Raw genomic sequence first — 18,823 nt, 5'->3', positions numbered from 1 at the left:
AAGCTCTTTAAAAATCAATGAAAGATACTGTACTCCTGCCTCTTAAACTTTTTCAAACCAGAATTCCTGGGATCCCTCTTGATTACTGAAACAAAATGAAACAAAACCCTTGAAATGGAATATTTTTTACATTTTTTCCTTCTAATGAGGTTGAATTTTTTTTCCAAGATGATGATGAAGAATCATATGGGAAGATAAGGGCTTAGGAAAAGGGACTGTAGCAGTAATTTTAGGATATCAGTCTGGAAAATACTGCTACCAGGATTAAATCCTTTAAATGCTTTTTCATCTTGTGTCTATTACCAACAGGGAGATTCATAGCTCTAGTTGGGAAAGCATGTTCTTGATATTTCTATGTGTGAAATACAAAAGCCAATTTTATGGGTTTTTTCCCCCTATTTCTGGATTGTTCTATATGAGCTCTATCTTTATCTACATATATGTTCTATGAAGAGAGTATGTGACTGTGCACCCATAATTAATGCATGATAAGAACTTAAACTAAAACACTATGGTGCTTTTTAGTATATAATTTCGAAAACAAGTATCACTAACAAATGAAACTGAAGTGTGATGATCTTTGATTTAGGAGCAGGTCTAACTGTCTGGTGGATAATGGAGTAGATAAAACTTAAATACTGTTTTATTTTTCTGCAGTTATGTGCCCTGAGTTTTCATTTCATGTGAGTCTTCAGCATCTCCACCCAGCCCTCCTTTTCTGCTCTACACATAGACCATTCTTGTTTCATATACTCACATGTATGCAGATGATGGTTTTGATTTAATAGTCTATTACACACATGGGTCATTTAATATTCTGTTACATACATGTAATTTCCAGGGAAAATCAATCTGTTAGAAGAAATAATATCACAATAGTAAAATTTCTGTCATCTTTTGAAAAGTGATATCTTAAGGTCAATTTCTTGTCCATGACTCAAAGTTAAAGAATATAAAAGTTTTGCATATTTTGACTTTTAGAAAGAACTGTTTTCTTTCTTTCGGTTTCCCTTTTTTTCTTTCCTTCCCATCAAGTGGTACATGTGTATTTTCTTTTCTTTTCTTTTTTTTTTAAATGAAAACCTATATCACAATGTGACATTGTTTTTTTTTTTATTGGCAGTTAGTAAATCTGTTTTATTTTTCATATAAATTTCTTTTGGTAAAATCTCTCTGTGTTACCATGAGATAGTAATCTATCTTGACACTAGATTGTGACCTCTTCAAGGGCCTAATACCCTTCACCTTGTCTGAGAGGCCCAGGGACCAGTCTAAATACCTCTGTTCATCCACATGATGGTGTAAGCTTAACCTATCAGTACAAGCCCCAGCTTTAATAAAATGTAGACCAGATGGTAAGCTTACAACTCACCTACAGCTAAGTTTACATTTCTTTCTTTTAAAAATGTAAGTATTTTTATTATTTCAAAAGCAAAACTGCTTTAAACTCATTTTCCACTGTCCCAAATTCAATTATGTGAAATGAGAACAAGTCAAACTTCACATTGAAAAGTATTTTCTGATATTTGTTAGTTGTGCTTGTGTAGTACTGCCAATTACATTTATTAGCCCTCAATATTAAACAGCTGGCAGAATTCCATTGTATATAAATAAGACATTTGAGACCTGGACAAGTGCCATTTTGAATACAACCAGCTGGTGCTTTTTACAGTTTCATTCAGCTTAGTGGTACTGATTCCACAGTGTATTCAGTATTTAGGTAAACGACAATAGAAAAACATGTTGTGAGTCGGGAATTCTATAGGAAATTCCATTGTGTAGAATATAGCATTTCAAAGACTTATTAAACCAAGGAAATGATACGCTATGCACCTGTTTATTGAATTTGTTGAAATTTTGTTACCTGAGCTATGTTTTTAATCCTTAATTTTCTCTTTCCCCATTTGTAAGACCTGAGTTATGCCATGTGAAATAATTGCTGCTCTATTTTTCCTCTTCTAATAAAATTCGAATTCTTTTTTCTCAGATTTATGTTAACAACAAAAGTGTTTTGAACTTAAAAATATTATGAAGTTTACATTCTTAGTTTTTATGGTGAATTTACTGTCTCACAATCTACATACTTTAATTTTTATCTTTATAAAATTTTCATGTACATGCCCAACCTTTGTTGAATCACTAAATGAAAGCCATTTTTCATGTTATTGCATTAAATTAGTGTCTCAAAACCAAATATATATGAAACATACTTAGTGTATAATAAATAAATTTATAACATATTCATTGTACTAACACAGATAAATATTTGGAAAGTGACTCCCACAGTTACAATATAAGAAGTGTTAATTAATTTAAATTGAATAATAAACTTAAATTGATAAATATCCAAATGACACTAGAAAATCTCATTTGATTAACCATCTCTCTTCCTAGAAGTAATTTATTATCACAGAAAATATTTGTTGATATATACATATATATGTCTCATAGCTAGCATATCCTAAATAAAATGAAGTAAATGGAAGAAATATAACATTTTAATGGGTAATATGAAAGAGGTTACTCTATTATGATTAAGAAGGAAGCCATTAATATGCAGCATTTTGCTTTCATTTATTTTAATATATATATATATATATATATATATATATATATATAATTGAATAATTTATATTATAAAATTAATGGATTTATTCTTATGTATAGTTCTCCATTTAGTATCCACATAATTCTTCCTCAATAAAAATGTTACTGAAAATGAAAATAGACCGTGGGCAGACAGAGTAAGCAGAGGGAAACTCATTTCCTAATAGGCATATTGGTGTTATCCACATGGCCAAATGCAGTGGCTCAGTCTTCAGTCAATACCACCTTTCTCAATTTGGTAGGAACACTTGACAAAGCTATCGTTACCTTACCTTCTCCTTCTAGAAACTTCTTCATTTATTGGCAGTATTCGTATAGTTTTCCTGCTTTACTAATTCTTTCTTCTAAGGTTGCTTTGCTAGATTCTCCCAGTATTCTTGATGTTAATCAATGGAAAATTCCAGAAGCTTCTTCCATTTTTTTTATTCTCTCTTCAGTAATTTCCTACATAATATCATCATTTATCTTTTGATAGCTCCTCTTTTATATGTTTGATTTCATTGTGCACCTGAATTTCATATTCTTGATGACAACTGCTGCTTGTCATTTCATTTGGATATTTAGGAGGCATTCGTAACTATTGTATTCAAAATACCTTGGTATTCTTTCTCCAAATATAATCCTCCTGCAGTTACTCTTCCCATTTTGATAAATACTTTTCTTCTGCATCTCATTGAGATCTCACCCATGACAATTTATCAGAATATTGACCTGTGACTGTACTGTCCCTTCCTCTTCCTTCACTCTTCACTGAAGACTGTTTCCTCTTTTCTTTTGGAACACAGGTCCATGGAGCTTGGGAATTTGCTGTTTGTGTTTTTTAATTTGTACTATTCCTAGTCTTGGCTAGTGTTTGTTTCATAATAGAGCCTCAAAAATCCTTTTGAATGAGTCTAATGTACCTAGACAAAATGCTGGCACCTGGAGTATAATAATAAAACAAATTCGAGTCTTCTTGGAAAGTGTTTGTAAAAATTTCATAAGGGAATGTTTGTGAGATTTTTTTTCTGAAAAGCATGAAGAGAACTCAACAAGGAGGACTGATCTTAGACTACATGAGAAATATAACTTAGACTCTGACTGATATAAAATGAAATTCTAGTATTAATGTCCAAACCTTAATTGCATTAGTGTTAATGTCCAATTCTTCAACCCAAATGTACTATTGAAACCATAATAAGCAACTAAGCTCTCTTCTGAGCCATGTTTCTTTTGAAATGTCCTTTTCCCCATAACATATTGATTGAGTTCTTCATTTCCTCATATGCAGTGGCCCTGATACATAACTTGTGCTTTACAATATTTTTTTTCTCACATTAGCAATTCTTAGGAAAAATTTCTGTAAGTACTCTACATTTAGCAATGGATTAGTGATAAGATATTGGCTTTGTCCATTATGTTATGAATTAATTATTAATATATCTTACTTTATTAATCAGCACTGTTATTTTCCACCCAGATTTTATAATGGGAAAAAAATTTTAAACTCAGCTACTTTTACTGGGAAGCATAATTTAAAAATTAGATTGAAGTTGAAAACAGGGATCTCACTGTGCAGAAACATGAACTCTAAGACTCTTCCTTTGTGACACCATTTAATATCCTCCTTTGGTAGCAGCATGAGACTTCAGCACTTGCCCTGAGGAATTTCATGAGCAGGTAACCAAAGGGCCATATTGCCTTCTTTGACTTAATTTCTATATCTTATTGAAATCATGTTATACTTTCTTTTATTATAACAAAAGATCTTAAATTCTTTTTGTAACTATTTTCAAACTCTTCTGTTTGCTAGCCTAATCTACAAAAACAGATGACCCAGATATTTTACAATATAATATATCAACCAAAAAATGGGCATCTGTAAATACAATCTTTATTTGAATGCTGAGCTTCTAAAATAGTGCATAAAAGTGATAAAATGCTATATTTTTTTCTAGAGCTGCTGTAAAAAAATACCACAGATCAAACCACAGATTAACCAACAAATATGTTTTCCTCCCAAATTAGATATCAATGAGGGTGTCAGAGGGGTTGATTCTTTATGAGGGTCTTGAGAGAAAACTGTGTTCTTGGTCCCTCACTTTCCTCCAGAGATGTCTGTTTCTGCCTCTGTCTCCACATCTTCCCTAGATATCATTCTGTATCCAAATTTCCTCTTTTTATAAGGTCCACAGCTCTCCAAAATTATTTCATTTTCATCAAATTACCTTTTTTATAGCTCCTGTCTACAAATATGGCTACAACCTGAATTATTGAAGTTCTAAGATTTATACCCTTATATAATTCTTTCTCTCAAGTATGTACATTTTTAAGCACTACACTTGATTCTGCAGATGTAAAGCCAATTTTCACTCTTAAAGATCATTATTTTGCCTTCAGGGAGATTATAACCTCTTTGGAGAAAAGTGGTCAAGAAAATTGCTATATTTTGGATTTGAAATGTTCCTCAAAATCCCCATGTATTAAAGGCTTAGTTTCAGGGTGGTAGAACCATCAGGAGGTAGGGCCTAGTGGGATGTCTTTAGGTCAGTGGGGTGTGCTCTTAAAGAAGACTGTGGGATATGGTTTCCATTCTGGTTCTCTGTTGCTTCTTGGCAATGAAATGAGTAGTTTTTTCCTACCACTCACTCCTCCCGTAAGGGCTGCCTCACCACAGGCCTAAATCAATGGGACCAACACTCACAGACTGGAAGCTCCAAACCATGAGCAGAATTAACATTTTCTCTTCATAGATGGATCTTCTCAAGTATTTTATTATGGTGATGGACAGCTAATACATAAATCAATGTGGTACTAGGTGATACATGCAATAGTAGAAATATTTAGGAATTGAAAAATGGCACAGCTGAGGAGTGAATGACTTCATCTTGGAGGGAAGGGAAGAAAATCTTAGCAGATGATATGCCATTTGAGTTGGGTCTTAAAAAAGGAAGTCTTTGAACACTGGGTAATCACCAGGAAGCACTAGAGCTAGAAATTGAGGAATCTGGGTGCTATATGTAGAAGAGAAGCACAAAGTGTCTTTTGAAACCTCCAAATCCAAAGTAAACCAAGACAATAAGGAAATGTGAGACACATCAAAGCAAACTACTAATGAGCTTAGTCTGTGAGTTAGGGTGTGTGACTCCAAACTGTGTCCCTATCACTTCTTGATGTGTGACTGCAGGACATCCATAATCTTTTGTAACTCAGTGTGGCTCTATGTGCGGAAGGATTCAATAATATTTAGTAAAATATTTTTTTAGTAAAATAATAATTATTTTATTTACAGTATTATTTAGTAAAATAATATTGAGTCACTCTGCTCCTCATCTAGCATGAACAAGTGCTTTAAAATATACCAGCTATAGCCTAATTAGATAAGAAGAACAGAAACTAATCATCAGCTGTAATATGTGAAGTGAAATTTAGAGAAGTAGTTCCAAATAATTATATTTTGGCACAGGTAGTATTAATACCTAAACTTTAAATTTATCTATGAATATTCTCTGAACTCTTTTCTATGCATAATTGAGCAAATTTTCACTTATTTCATATAGAATAATTTCATATAATTTTGGTTTATACAAATATAATATGTGAAACTGCAAAATAATATACTGTCTGGAATACTTTCTGTTTATGTTTGTCATTTATAAAATATGGAAACATTTTAGATACCACACATAAATAAATGGTTAAAGTGTAAGCAAATAAAATAAAAACTTTTCAATTTAAATATTTGACCATAATTTTTCCATTCACTTATTTTTAAGTTAAACTATTGCTTTAAAAATAATTATCTCAATTGATACCATATTTTATTGGGATGATAATTATTAAAATTTCTTTTTTATATTTTTAGTTCCAGAAATTGAACCCAGGAGTACTCAACCTAAGCCACTGAGCCACATCCCCAGTCCTTTTTTATATTTTATTTAGAGACAGTCTTACTAAATTGTCTAGGGCCTCACTAAGCTGCTGAGGCTCCTGCCCCAGACTCCCAAGGAGTTGGGATTACAGGCATGCACCAGGGTGCCAGGCAACTGTTAAAATTTTATTAGCCTAATTTCTAATTTGTTATTAAAATTTTCCCCTATTGTCAATCATTTTGACATTGAACTAAATACTTTTCTTTGAATAATGTTGTGAATACACAACATTTATTTTTAAATTTTTTTCCTTTATACCTTTTATATAAATGTTCCATAAATAACATTAAACAATTTTTCCAATCTCAATTGCATTCATCCTTAAGTGTTTTAAACTAAATTTATTTTGGATTCATATAAAATATATAAAAATTTTACATATTAATGGTATGCCATGTGATACATGTAGAGTATAATGTGTAAATCAAGTTAAACATATCTCCTCAAACATTTATCTTTTTTTATGATAAAAACTTTCAAAGTGTTTTCTTCTTTTTTGAAATGCACAGCCCATTAGTGTTATCTATAGTCACCCTGCGTGAGGCAGAAAAGATTAATACTAAATCTAGTTGTGGTACAACAATAATCCACTAATAATCAAGATATTTTAACAGGAAATTCACCTCTGTTGCAGGTAAAGATTAAGTGAATTGTTTTTAAAACTCCATAATTACTGTCTTCACTTTTCCGTTATTTCTGCCTCAGTTCCATGATTTCTTGGAAAAAACTCCTGCTTCCTAAGAAACCATTCTTTATAATCCTATTACATAAATAACATTAAACATTTTTTTTGTTCATTCTTCTCAGACCACATGCGTTTTATTTTGAACTGTTCTCCATAACAGCTACACAGTTCTCAAATTCTCTCTGTCTGGTGTCTCTGAATTGTTTCTCTTTGTTCCACTCCCACCTATGTAATTGCTCCTTTTCCAGAAGAAAATAATATGCTTAACTAGAAAAAGTTTTTGATGTGGCAACATTTGAATATGGATACTTCAAAAGCCCAATTTATATAATATTTCCACTCATTTCCTCAACTCATCTTATTCTTTTTCATAAGCATTTCAAAATAGTCTGAAATACATTTTTTTCTTTCTTTTTAAAATCATCTTAAGTATTTCCAAAGCTTTAATTATTTGGCTCCCAAATCTAAATTTCTCCTCTCAACTTTTTTTTCCTGATTTTTGGATAACTTCTCCACTTTTGAAAACATCTTTGTGTTTTATGTTGACATATCAGACTGTGACTGTATTAAACAAGTCTGCCCTCTTTTTCCCTAGACTTTTTCCACCTATTCTGCTACCCATCCTAGATAATGAAATTACTTACAAATCACAAAGACATATTAGTCAAAAATAGAAAAGCTTTGTAATCTAAGAGTGCTGAGTTTGAATCCAGACTCTACTATTTGCAAGCTAACTGTTTTGGAGCAAATTATTGACCCTCCACACCCAACACTTACTGTCATTTGTCTCATTTGTGGAACTGGTTGTTCATTAGTAGAATCAATAGAGCTGCACAGGACATTCAAGTATAAAATGATTCAATGCTTAGAAAGTCCATTACCTTGAACAAAAACATAATCAATATGATTATCAAACAGTGGGTTAATACTTCAGAGTCATTGTAAGATTCTCAATTTTCTCCAAGTAAAAGTCAGGTTCCATATCCTAGTCCTACTTCTGAAATATAGCTATTATTCAGAAATTAATCATTTACTTCCTCAATCAAGGTTTGGATTATGTGAGACACATTGGGTGCTAGGTATCAATAATGAACAAAGTGCACGAGCTCCCATTTCCCTTCCCTTAGCTAACCACAGCTCTGATTCATCTGCCTCCATTCCTTCTCCACTCCGTGCAAAACCTTGTAAAAGCAATTTCCCAAACTCTTGAGCAATAAGAAAGAAAAACTCCGTTACAGCTCAAACCATCCACGTAATCATCTAGCAATTCTCTAATTCTTTATAGCAACCATAGTTTCCATTAAAAAGTGAGTCTGTCAAACCTCTGCTCAGATTCTGAGTCTGGACCTAAAGCCCTCCAATCCTTGCCTCCTCTTCCACCTCAACCAAAGTCTTTACCTCCCTCTTTGTAGGACACAACAGGATGATTCCCTATGCTGGGGCTTCTTACTTCTGTTTCCTTTACTCTGAATGCTCTTTCCTAATGTGCCTATATTCCTTTATTAAGTATTTATCCATAAATTCTTTCACTGCCATGAGCCTCTATTTAAAGATAACTTCTTGGGTGAGACTTCCTGGACCATTATTTTAAAATCCCTTCTCCTCTCAAGAAACACAACTACCAGTTGAGGAGAGGAAGGAAATGGGGAGAGAGGGAGAGAAAACACTGGAAAAGGGAGAAAAGGAAGTCCACTAGAGGAGAGGAAGGGGAATAGGGTGAAGGAGAAAGAGATTGAAAAAGGAAGCACTGGGGACAATGGGGAAATGGAGGAAATTAAGTTCCATGTGTGTATGATTATGTTACAATGAACCTACTATTATAGATAAATATAATATACAAATAAAAACATCTTCTCCAAAAGAAGATGGGAAGAGAAAAACTGGGCTTCAGAAACTTCCGAGCAGTTATTACTGGGAAAACAAAACAAAACAAAAAAGACAGCTCCCCCTTCTCCCTTTACTCCCTTGCCCCTTTCATTTCTTCTTTATATTTTTTTGTAACAGGGTTGAACCCAGGAGTGCTTAACCAGTGAGTCACATACCCAGTCTTTTTTTATTTTCTTGTATACTTTTATTTGTTTTTTAAAAATTATCCATGACAGTAGATTATATTTTGACATATTTATACAAACATGGAGTATATCTTGTTCTAATTAGGATCCCATTCTTGAGTTGTACCTGATGTAGAAATTCACTGTGGTGTATTCATATATGTAACTAGGAAAGTTATGTCTGATTCATTCTACTTTCTTTCCTATTCATATTGGCTCTCTTACCTTCATTCCCTTTTGTTTGATTCATTAAATATCTATTCTTCTCCTCCCTCCATTTTTGTATGTTAGCATCCACACATCAGAGAAAACATTTGGCCCTTTTTGGGGTGGTGGTGGCTTATTTTACTTAGCTTGATAATCTCCAGATCCATACATTTATGAGCAAATGTCCCAAAGTCAGTCTTTCATACGGCTGAGTAATATTCCATTGTGTATGTATACCACATTTTCTTTATCCAGCATCTGTTTATACTGTTGGCAAAATTTTTACTAGATTTCCAAGAGCAGTCTTTTGGTAAATAGAAGATAGCATTATTCATTTTATAATAAAAATGTAAAGTAGGCAAATATTCAGTTAGTTTTTGTCATGAATGTTATTTGTTGAATTTCTGAACAGTAAAGCAAACTTTCAGTTGCCAGAAATTGCAATGACTTTAAATACATTTAAGGAAACTCTAGACAAAGAAAAAAAGAATAGGAAATATTTTAAAATATATCCCTATTGTATTATAAGAGGTAAAATAAACTCCCAGTGTATTCCAATAACATGTTTGGTTAACCCAGCTGTAGCAGAATAATAATTTTGGTTATACATAATCTTACAACCATTGTAAATGGACAATCTATTTTTATTCACATGTCTAAATAGTGTTTACTATTATTTATTCCATTTTACAAATGGTAAGTTAAGTCCCAGTTTATTATATCTTCTAGCTATTGGTAGCAAAGCTATGTTTCAAATACAGGTCTCTAGGAGTGTCTTCAAAGCTTAAATTCTTAAATCTTGGGTTCCCAAGATATTTAATGGACAAGGGATTAAAAATGTTTATATAAAGCAGGGTTGCTACCCCTGTGGGAGAAAAGCAGCAAAGGAGGTCTTTATAGCTTTAAAATTGATGGTATAAAGCAGCTTACTTTCAGGGGAATGTTCTTAAGAATTACACTTATTTTGTTCAAAATAAACTTGCTATCTGAAGATCTATAAAACTTAACATATGTTCTGTGGTGACAGGAGTTAATTTCATTTCCGTCACTGTGAGTGCTCCACAGGTATATTGTAAATTGCTATGAATTACTGTGGCTGTGACCCATTATCATAGCAGGAAATTACATGAATCTCACAACTGATATGAAATGTACTGCTGTCACTGCTATGCATTAATTTCAAAGTAGTTGGCCATTTGTAACAATTCTGTAAATGTCCATCTTAGCACCGTTTTCAGTCTAGACAAGTTAAGCCAATGTGCATAGAATTTTCTCCCATTATTTTCAAGCAGTTACACTGAATTCTGAAATTACCTTTTTACTGGGCAATTTCACCTTGAACATTTTTCCAAGAATAGGAAACGTGATAGTCTCCTTGTCCTACTCCCTAATGTTTAAGAGAAATTTATTGTATAAAAAGTAAAGTAATTTGGCTACATTTGAACAGGAAGACAGAGTGAGTAAATTTCTAGTGACTGTTAATAACACTTCCTTTACTTTTTAACTTTTAGTGAACAGATAATGGTTTATTTATGATATTTTAGCTATATTGACTTCTTTGATAAAATAATTTTCAGATAACAGTAAACTTTCAGGTAACAGTAAACAGTAAAATGTTATAGTTTTAAAAAGAATATTTTAAAAATTAGAAATCTCCTTTACATGCTAAATAGATATTGCATCATTTTAAAAAAATCAATCTTCTATACTACAAATTATACTCCTCTTATCGTTCCTTTAATACTGACATTCTTTACCTTACAGGGAAAATCATTTTAAATAGCAGATTTAATTGAACAGTTTTGACAGTGTTAAATTTAGATATAGTCTCTCATGGTAAATTTTATATTTTAGCATATCATAACTACATTGTACATCAATGCCTTGGCTACTTTCCCTTTTTGGGTAGGTCTTTAAGAATTTTCCCATCATTTTTCATTTTTAATGCTCTACCATATTCCAGGCTTTCAGACCCTTTATCTTACAAAATTATTTTTCCCATCAATTAAAAAAATATAGCATAATTATATTGCTGCACATATTCTAGAAATTTGTCTCCCAGTCCTTTTTTATTTTAATAAACATAGTATAGTTCTTATATTCACTCAGGCCACTCTCTGAGGCATAACTCTCCAAAGTACTGATTTTTAGAATTTAATGTCTTATGAAACCAAAAGCACACTTCTGTACTTTGTTAATTATATATGTTTGGCATTTGGCACACTGAATGCCATTTAATTTTAGACAATCTCTATAGGGTTCTAACTTGTTTTTAGGCACAGATGCTTGGGAAAGATGGCTGATCCAAACCAGAGACCATGTAAGAGAAAAATAATGATGAATAAAGAAATGAATGCATATGTCTTATATAAAATAACAGTGGATTTAACTGGCAGACAATGTGCTCCTCATAAAAGAGATATTCTATCTTCTTTATTACTATAATATCAATATAGAACTTGATGCATGTCAATTAATCAATAAATATGCAATGAATGTTCTTGAATGGGGATGTATAGAGAGTAATGAGAACATAATTGGAAGGATAAAGTATTATAAAAAATTCACTTATTTTTATATGTATCTAGATAGATAGATATGCCTTGAATTTTTTTGTTGATACAGCATCTGTCAGTATGAATCTTTCTATTGTCTTAATAACCAAAAATTTATAATGTCATCAGTTGTGTTACTCTCTGAAGGTATGGATTTATCCATCAAGCATTCATAAAAATTAGTGCAACTCTTTATAAACTTTTGGGAAATGTCAAGTAATTTTTCATTCAACAAAGGTCATGTTCTTCACAACACTCATTTGTGTCTTTACAGTGGTCTTTCTGAGGATTTCCTCCTACTTCTCTGGGGTAAAAATTCCTAGTCCAGAGTTAGCCATGGGATTCATCAGTAAGGGCAAGTTGGTTGGTATTGCTCACATTTTCCCAGGCCTTTCTTCTCTAATTGCTCAGAGTCCCTGCCTGGTGCCCTATGTCTTAGGGCACCATCTAAGACATATCCCTGGGTTGTTCACATTTTTTTCTCTCTTTGCATTCCCCCATATTTCTACTTGTGGAAGTTTTAGCCATCTTTCCTTCCATTTCTTCTTCTTTAAAGCTTTCTGAATCCTTCCATCCTGTAATAATCTTTCCTTTCCCAACAGCTGCTTGCAGTTCCTCAAGTAGAGAGCAGGTCATCATGATTTATGTGACAGTTTCCTCTACCATCAGCTTAGGAATAATAAGAAATCATTTTTTTCTTTTTGTTATCCAGTTTCTAATTTAGGCTTTATGCATAGAAATATTTGATACATGCATGCAGAATTGAATAAAACTGCTATTTTCAATGCATTTTAAAAATGACAGATCACCACAGAAAATCATAGTGGGAAACAAGAAAACTGTAGCAAACTACAAAATTAGCAGCATGTCAAAAACTTACTGTCTTTCATTCATGCTAGTAGAAACATGTTATTGAAAATAACCCACCCACACACTGTTTATGTGTTTGGGGGATGCACATGTTTCACATTTACCACTAGTTAGAAATAGAACACTCTGATTATATTTACCTGGTTTGTTATGGTGAGACCTTACAATTCCTATGGGAGGCAGAAGATGAGGTTATTCAGGTGGGTGTCTCTGTAGGGCACGTGTGGGTCTTGGCAAATTTGGAGTGAAAAACAGATGGGATAAGAAATGAGCAGAAAACTATGTTACAAAGTTGGGCAGACATTTTAGGCACTTCCTGTGGGAATCCAGAAGGAAAGGAAGCTGATATTGCAGTACCTCTTCAGACAGAGCTCAATAAAGTTAAAAATCAGTTATTAAAGATGCAGTTTGTCAAGGGATAACTAGCACTGATAAACAGCATAAGAGTTTGGTAGAATTACCTAGAAAACTTCAAAACAAAACAGTTAGTGTAGGTAAGGCCCTGTGAAGCAGTATTTTATAGAGCTCTCTGGCTAATCATTAGTCAGAATTGAGAATCACTGAAATAGATGAATTAGGCATACTGTAGTTAAAGATATGGAACACTTGTCCAAAAGAGTTGTGGAAACAGCTCTGCAATCCTCATACAGGAATGCTGAGACCCAGCTAGGAGAAAAATAACTAAAATCAAAAGTAATGTAGAAATAGAGAAAGCAAGGCAAGGGGTCATAGAGGATTCCTGTACACTCAAGCTTTCTGAAGACACTGCATCTTTAATAGTGTGCATCCTATTACAAATGGTTTGCTGCAGAAATTACCATGGCCTGTCCAGTGTTCCTGAGATTCTAAACAGGAACCTTGTGTCATTCTATTCCAGTGTGCTGACTCTCTGGTCCTTTCACCTCTTCATTTGTTTTTAATCTCTTTTCAGTATAGTTTACTAAAATCAGTCGGCTATCCTTCCTGTATTCCTGTGTTCTAATACCATTATCAAAATCCAATTAATACTGTTGTGGTTTGAATGTGAGGTGTCCCCCAGAAGTTCACATGTGAGACAGTGCAAGAAAGTTGAGAGAAGAAATGATTGAGTTGTAAGAGTCTTAACCTAATCAGTGATTTATTCCCCTGATAGGGATTAACTGAATGGTAACTGAAGTCATAGGGTGTGGCTGGTGGAGGTTGGAATTGGGGCGTGGCTTTGGATATATATATTTGTATTTGGCCAGTGGAGTCTCTCTGCTTCCCAATCAGGATATGAGCTGCTTCCCTCTGCCACAATCTCCCACCATGGATGTTCAGCCTCACCTTGAGCCCCAAGAAATAGAGCCAGCCTTCTGTGGACCATAAAACCCCTGAAACCATGAGCCCCTAAATAAGCCTTTTCCTCCTAAAATGTTCTGGTCAGGTCTTTTAGTCACAGCAGTGAAAAAGCTGACTAAAACAAATACTTAGAGGTTAAAGGTGGGTGGGGGAATGTATAGCAGTCACAATTACTAAAATCTTGGCCTTACCTTACCAGGAAAGTCCCTTCAGGACATTCCTATAGTAAGACTCTGGACCACATCTTTTCATTGATGCTGACTTTTCAGTATCAAGTCTACATCTTCTCTCTTCCTGATCACTTTACCACAAACATAATGGTCTAATTTGACATTCACCTACAAAATTCAAAACAAGTTCTGAAGTTCATTTTCTTCATGTGCCTCAGTTGTTTCATATACTTCAATGATTTTATTTTATATAATACCCATGTGTGTTAATGGTGTGCCTATGCAGATGTATTTTTGAGACTAGAATGGACTAACAAAAAATTATGAATGAATAGATACAAATCACTTTTGTAGTCATATCTGTACCTGAAACTTGAGATGGCATCCTTGCTTTAAGAAATTTTTTCATCTTCATTCTTAAAATGTTGTTCCCAGGTAAATATTCAAGTTTCTGGAATGAACACTAAATTTCTGCAATGGGTGTTGTTGTGTATAAGGGGAAAGAAACATGGGAATGTGAAATGTGAATGGATAAAGTCATACCATAACTCATCTTAATATCACTATAGGTACAAGATTCATTATAATTAGCATTTTATAAAGCACAAAGTCACAATTTATTAACCACTGAAATATAAAACTGATATTCTAAATATAAGCATATCAGTGATATAATTTTCTTTTTTATTATCATCTGCAAATTTATAAGAAACTGGTTGTAACTTTTAAAAGGAAAATCATGAAATTATTGTTTTCATTTCATATTTTCCTATCCTATTAGTCTGAACACTAAATGTATTGCAGCGTCTCCCTCTTTAAAGGAACTATAACTAGGACTTCCCTTTACTCTTGTCCTTTGCAACTAGTTAAACCTATTACTCATGAAAAGAATGAATATCAACAATAATAACATATCCATAGTTACTCTTATTGAAGTACACAAAACTGAGAGTTAATAGGTTGAATACCAATTAATTATTCAACATTTATATTTCCATCAAAAATATATGTTTGGTCCAGTGAGAAGTAAATTTGCTTGCTCTGTAGAACACATAAATAAAGAGACTCCTTAGTATGCACCCACCAACTTTACAGAGGATTTTTGTGATTATGCTACTGGAAATCAATTTCAGAATGTCTCTCTGAGGAGAAGAAGTCTGCATACATGGGTTTCTTGTAGTTGCAATCATCTGGAAATCTGGAAAAATAAAATGTATATATATGAACTTGGTTCTAGTCCTGTGATCTAATAAGAAATGCTAGAGTATGAATTTGGAAGCCAAATAAATCTCAGAATTGTTAATTTTAGAAAATTCAAGCTTTAAAAATATTTTTGAGATTTTGCTAAATCTGTGTCCTCTTATGCAGAAAAAGAAAAAAAAGATTCTTGGACAAACTTGGAGATTTTTTTTAAGTATTAGAAAATCAAAGGGAAAGATGCTTTTTACTGTCAAATTCTATATGTGATTGATTGCATGTCACCCACTGCCTTAGAACAATTATTATAGCAGTATCGTATCTCTAATAATTTATGAGCATTATATATTAATTCTGAGACTAGAAAGATTTGGTAAATCTGATTATTTTTAAATTTATAAAGCATACTACTATAGAAACAGCTTTAATCAATGATTTTTTTGTTTTCCTGCAGCAATAAAAAAATGCTCATTTAGGGATTTTATTTCTACTGTCTCTAGTCCTCAACAAACACTAGTGTTAGATACTTCCTGGTTTTGCAAGTGGTCAGAGATGGCAAGCCACAATCACTTACAGGCAATTTGGTCTTCATTACAAATTAATGAAGTGATAATTGCTCTGTGCAACCTTTTATGTGCAAAGCATGCTGGTGTTGTTTGCATTATCTTCTTGTAATTTATACCTCCACATTCAAGGACTTGTGATAGCTTGCCAAAGTTAAACTACAATGAGAGCTCCATAATTAAAATCATATCTTACATCAAATTATGATAATCTCTACATAATGTGCTCTGTTTGATGTCTGGGAGAATGATACTTATAGCAGAAGAAATTTGCAAATGATTCATCAGCCAAAATACAAACTCATCAATTCTTACTCGGTAATCTTGACTTTAAAAATGTAAAGTCAATCGGTTTATTTTTATATACCAGTGTCTTGATCTATTGTCTGCGAGAGGACCACAGAAGGCATTTATTCTCTGAAGGTTTTGCTAGCTCTGTTCTCATGATGCCATTGTAAAACCAATGTAGAGATAAGATGACTCCACAAGCACTCACTTTTAACACTAGAGATTTTAAAATACCAAACCTGTTCATTTCCTTTTCTTCCTTATAGAGAACTTAGACTTCAATTTTTAATTTGAATGTAACATTACCACTGTAGGTACCTCAGTGTAAAAACCCTTACATCAAATACTTTCCTTGTACAATTTCTTCTGAAAACCTTCCTATAAAATGCATTATAGACTTAATATTTGAAAGAATCATATTGGTGATTATTAAAATATGATGTGAATATTTTTCTTGATTATAATAAGATACAGTTATATCATGTATATTATTTCTAGGCTTTCCTACAACAGTCCCAATTGTTACTTTGTTCAACTGAACTTACATTAAAAGATGAAGTTGAGTCGATTTTTGCCTCAAGAAATAAATGCCTGTCTTCTGTCATAACTCCTATTTAACAAAGGATATTAAAATATTTTTTACTTATTTTGTTTGTAAATTGGTAGAAGAGCTTGGGAGACTTAGAAGTTTTTAAATTGTGTTCTATACACTGATGAGATCCACAAATTATTTTTAATAATTCAAACACCATAAGGTAGATAATTTATTTATCCCTTAATGAAGTTTAAAGGTCAAATAAAAGCCATGTTTCTTTATTTGTTATGCCCATCAATTTGATAAATTAACATTTTATCTCATTTTTTATTAGAAGTCATAGATTGAAACTCCTATGTGTTATTTAAATATATAAATAGAAACACTGTATATAAACTTTATATGCTATTGATTTAGTTAGCATATTTTTAAAATCTGCTTTTGCTGATGAAAATTAATAGTGGGAGAAAAATTAGGAACATATAATAAAATTTACAAAGATTTTATTTATCTATAACACTAAAGCATTCTCTAATAAAGAAATTCATGTTGTTTTACTTCCATAAATGGTTTATATATATATAAGAAGAATAAATCAAATTTTACTTATTTTCCAAAAGGTTAAATTATTCTGCTGCATATCATAGTAAATGAAGAGGTCAAAATTGGAAAGTACATATAAAATTAAACTAACCTTGGTACATATTTTGAATCAAAATTGAAATGCATAGGATAGTTAATAAGAACTGTATAATAGAAAATTATTTTCTATGAATGGCATGGATATGGAATGCAAAGAGAAGAAAGCCTAGTTCAGTGAAGTTGTATCATAAAAAAAGAGAATAAAAGACAGAGGATCCAACATAGATCCCCAAAACAATAACAGAGTTACTGACAAGAACATAGGATTGACAGAAGTGGAACTTATTATTTACTCAATTTACTCAAACTTTTAGAAAAATTAACATATTGGTTGGGATCATTTTTGTTTTTTAAGAAGTGCAGATGCTAATATAAAGAGGTGATGGGGAGCCATAGAAGACTCAAATGGAGAAAGACATTATTTCCTGGAAGCAGTAGGCAAAATAAGACATGGCAAAAAAAAAAAATGTAGACACAAGGATAATAGTTGAAAACAACTGGTATAAAAGTGTTTGGACCATAAGTATCATATAAAACTACTATGCTAAATTAAAAGCTTCTCAAAATCTGTCATAAGGATCCCAAAAAGCACTTCCTTGGCTGTTTTGAAATCTTGAAACTTTTAATGTCTTTTTACAGTGAGAAAAGAGTATAATTTTACCTACTGCAACAATACTAACCAAACCAAATTATGTTTCTTGACTTGTAAATGTTCAATGTGGATAAAGGTCATTAAGAATTGACATATTCACTACACTGTGTCTTTAGTTTTTCATGCAGAGAAATGAGGCATATTTATAACTTGCCCAAGATGGACACATTGGAATGATTGAATACCTTTAAAAATGTCATGCATGAAGACACACAGTAATGACATAATTTAGATTCACTTCATTTTTTCATATATTAAAGTTTACCACAACCTTGCCCATACTGGGAGAAGATTAATAATAATGAACTTTTTTGTTTTTTGTTTTTTTTTTGTATTGGGGATTGAACCCAGAGGTGCTTTACTTATGAGCCATTTCCCCAGCCCTTTTTATTTTTAATTTTGAGACAAGTTCTAAGTTTCTTAGAGCATGACTAAGTTGCTGAGGCTGGCCTTGAACTTGTGATCTTCCTGCCTCAGCTTCCAGAGTCACTGGGATTACAGGCATGTGCCACAGGGCAGGGGTAATAATGATGGACTTTTGTAAGATGTATTTTCCATCCTTTTTTTTTT

General features: G+C 32.5%; 1 protein-coding gene across 2 annotated transcripts in view; it reads left to right on the top strand.

Annotated features, from left to right (window-relative positions):
- Positions 1-18,823, top strand: part of Epha3 (EPH receptor A3) — a 342,530-nt gene that overhangs the window by 72,652 nt on the left and 251,055 nt on the right. The gene's annotated exons all lie outside the window — the stretch shown is intronic.

This window comes from Urocitellus parryii, chromosome 2 (assembly GCF_045843805.1).
Source record: "Urocitellus parryii isolate mUroPar1 chromosome 2, mUroPar1.hap1, whole genome shotgun sequence".
Classification (NCBI taxonomy): Eukaryota; Metazoa; Chordata; class Mammalia; order Rodentia; family Sciuridae; genus Urocitellus; species Urocitellus parryii.
The sequence above is the reverse complement of the archived record's forward strand: the minus strand, read 5'-3'. Positions and strand labels throughout refer to the sequence as shown.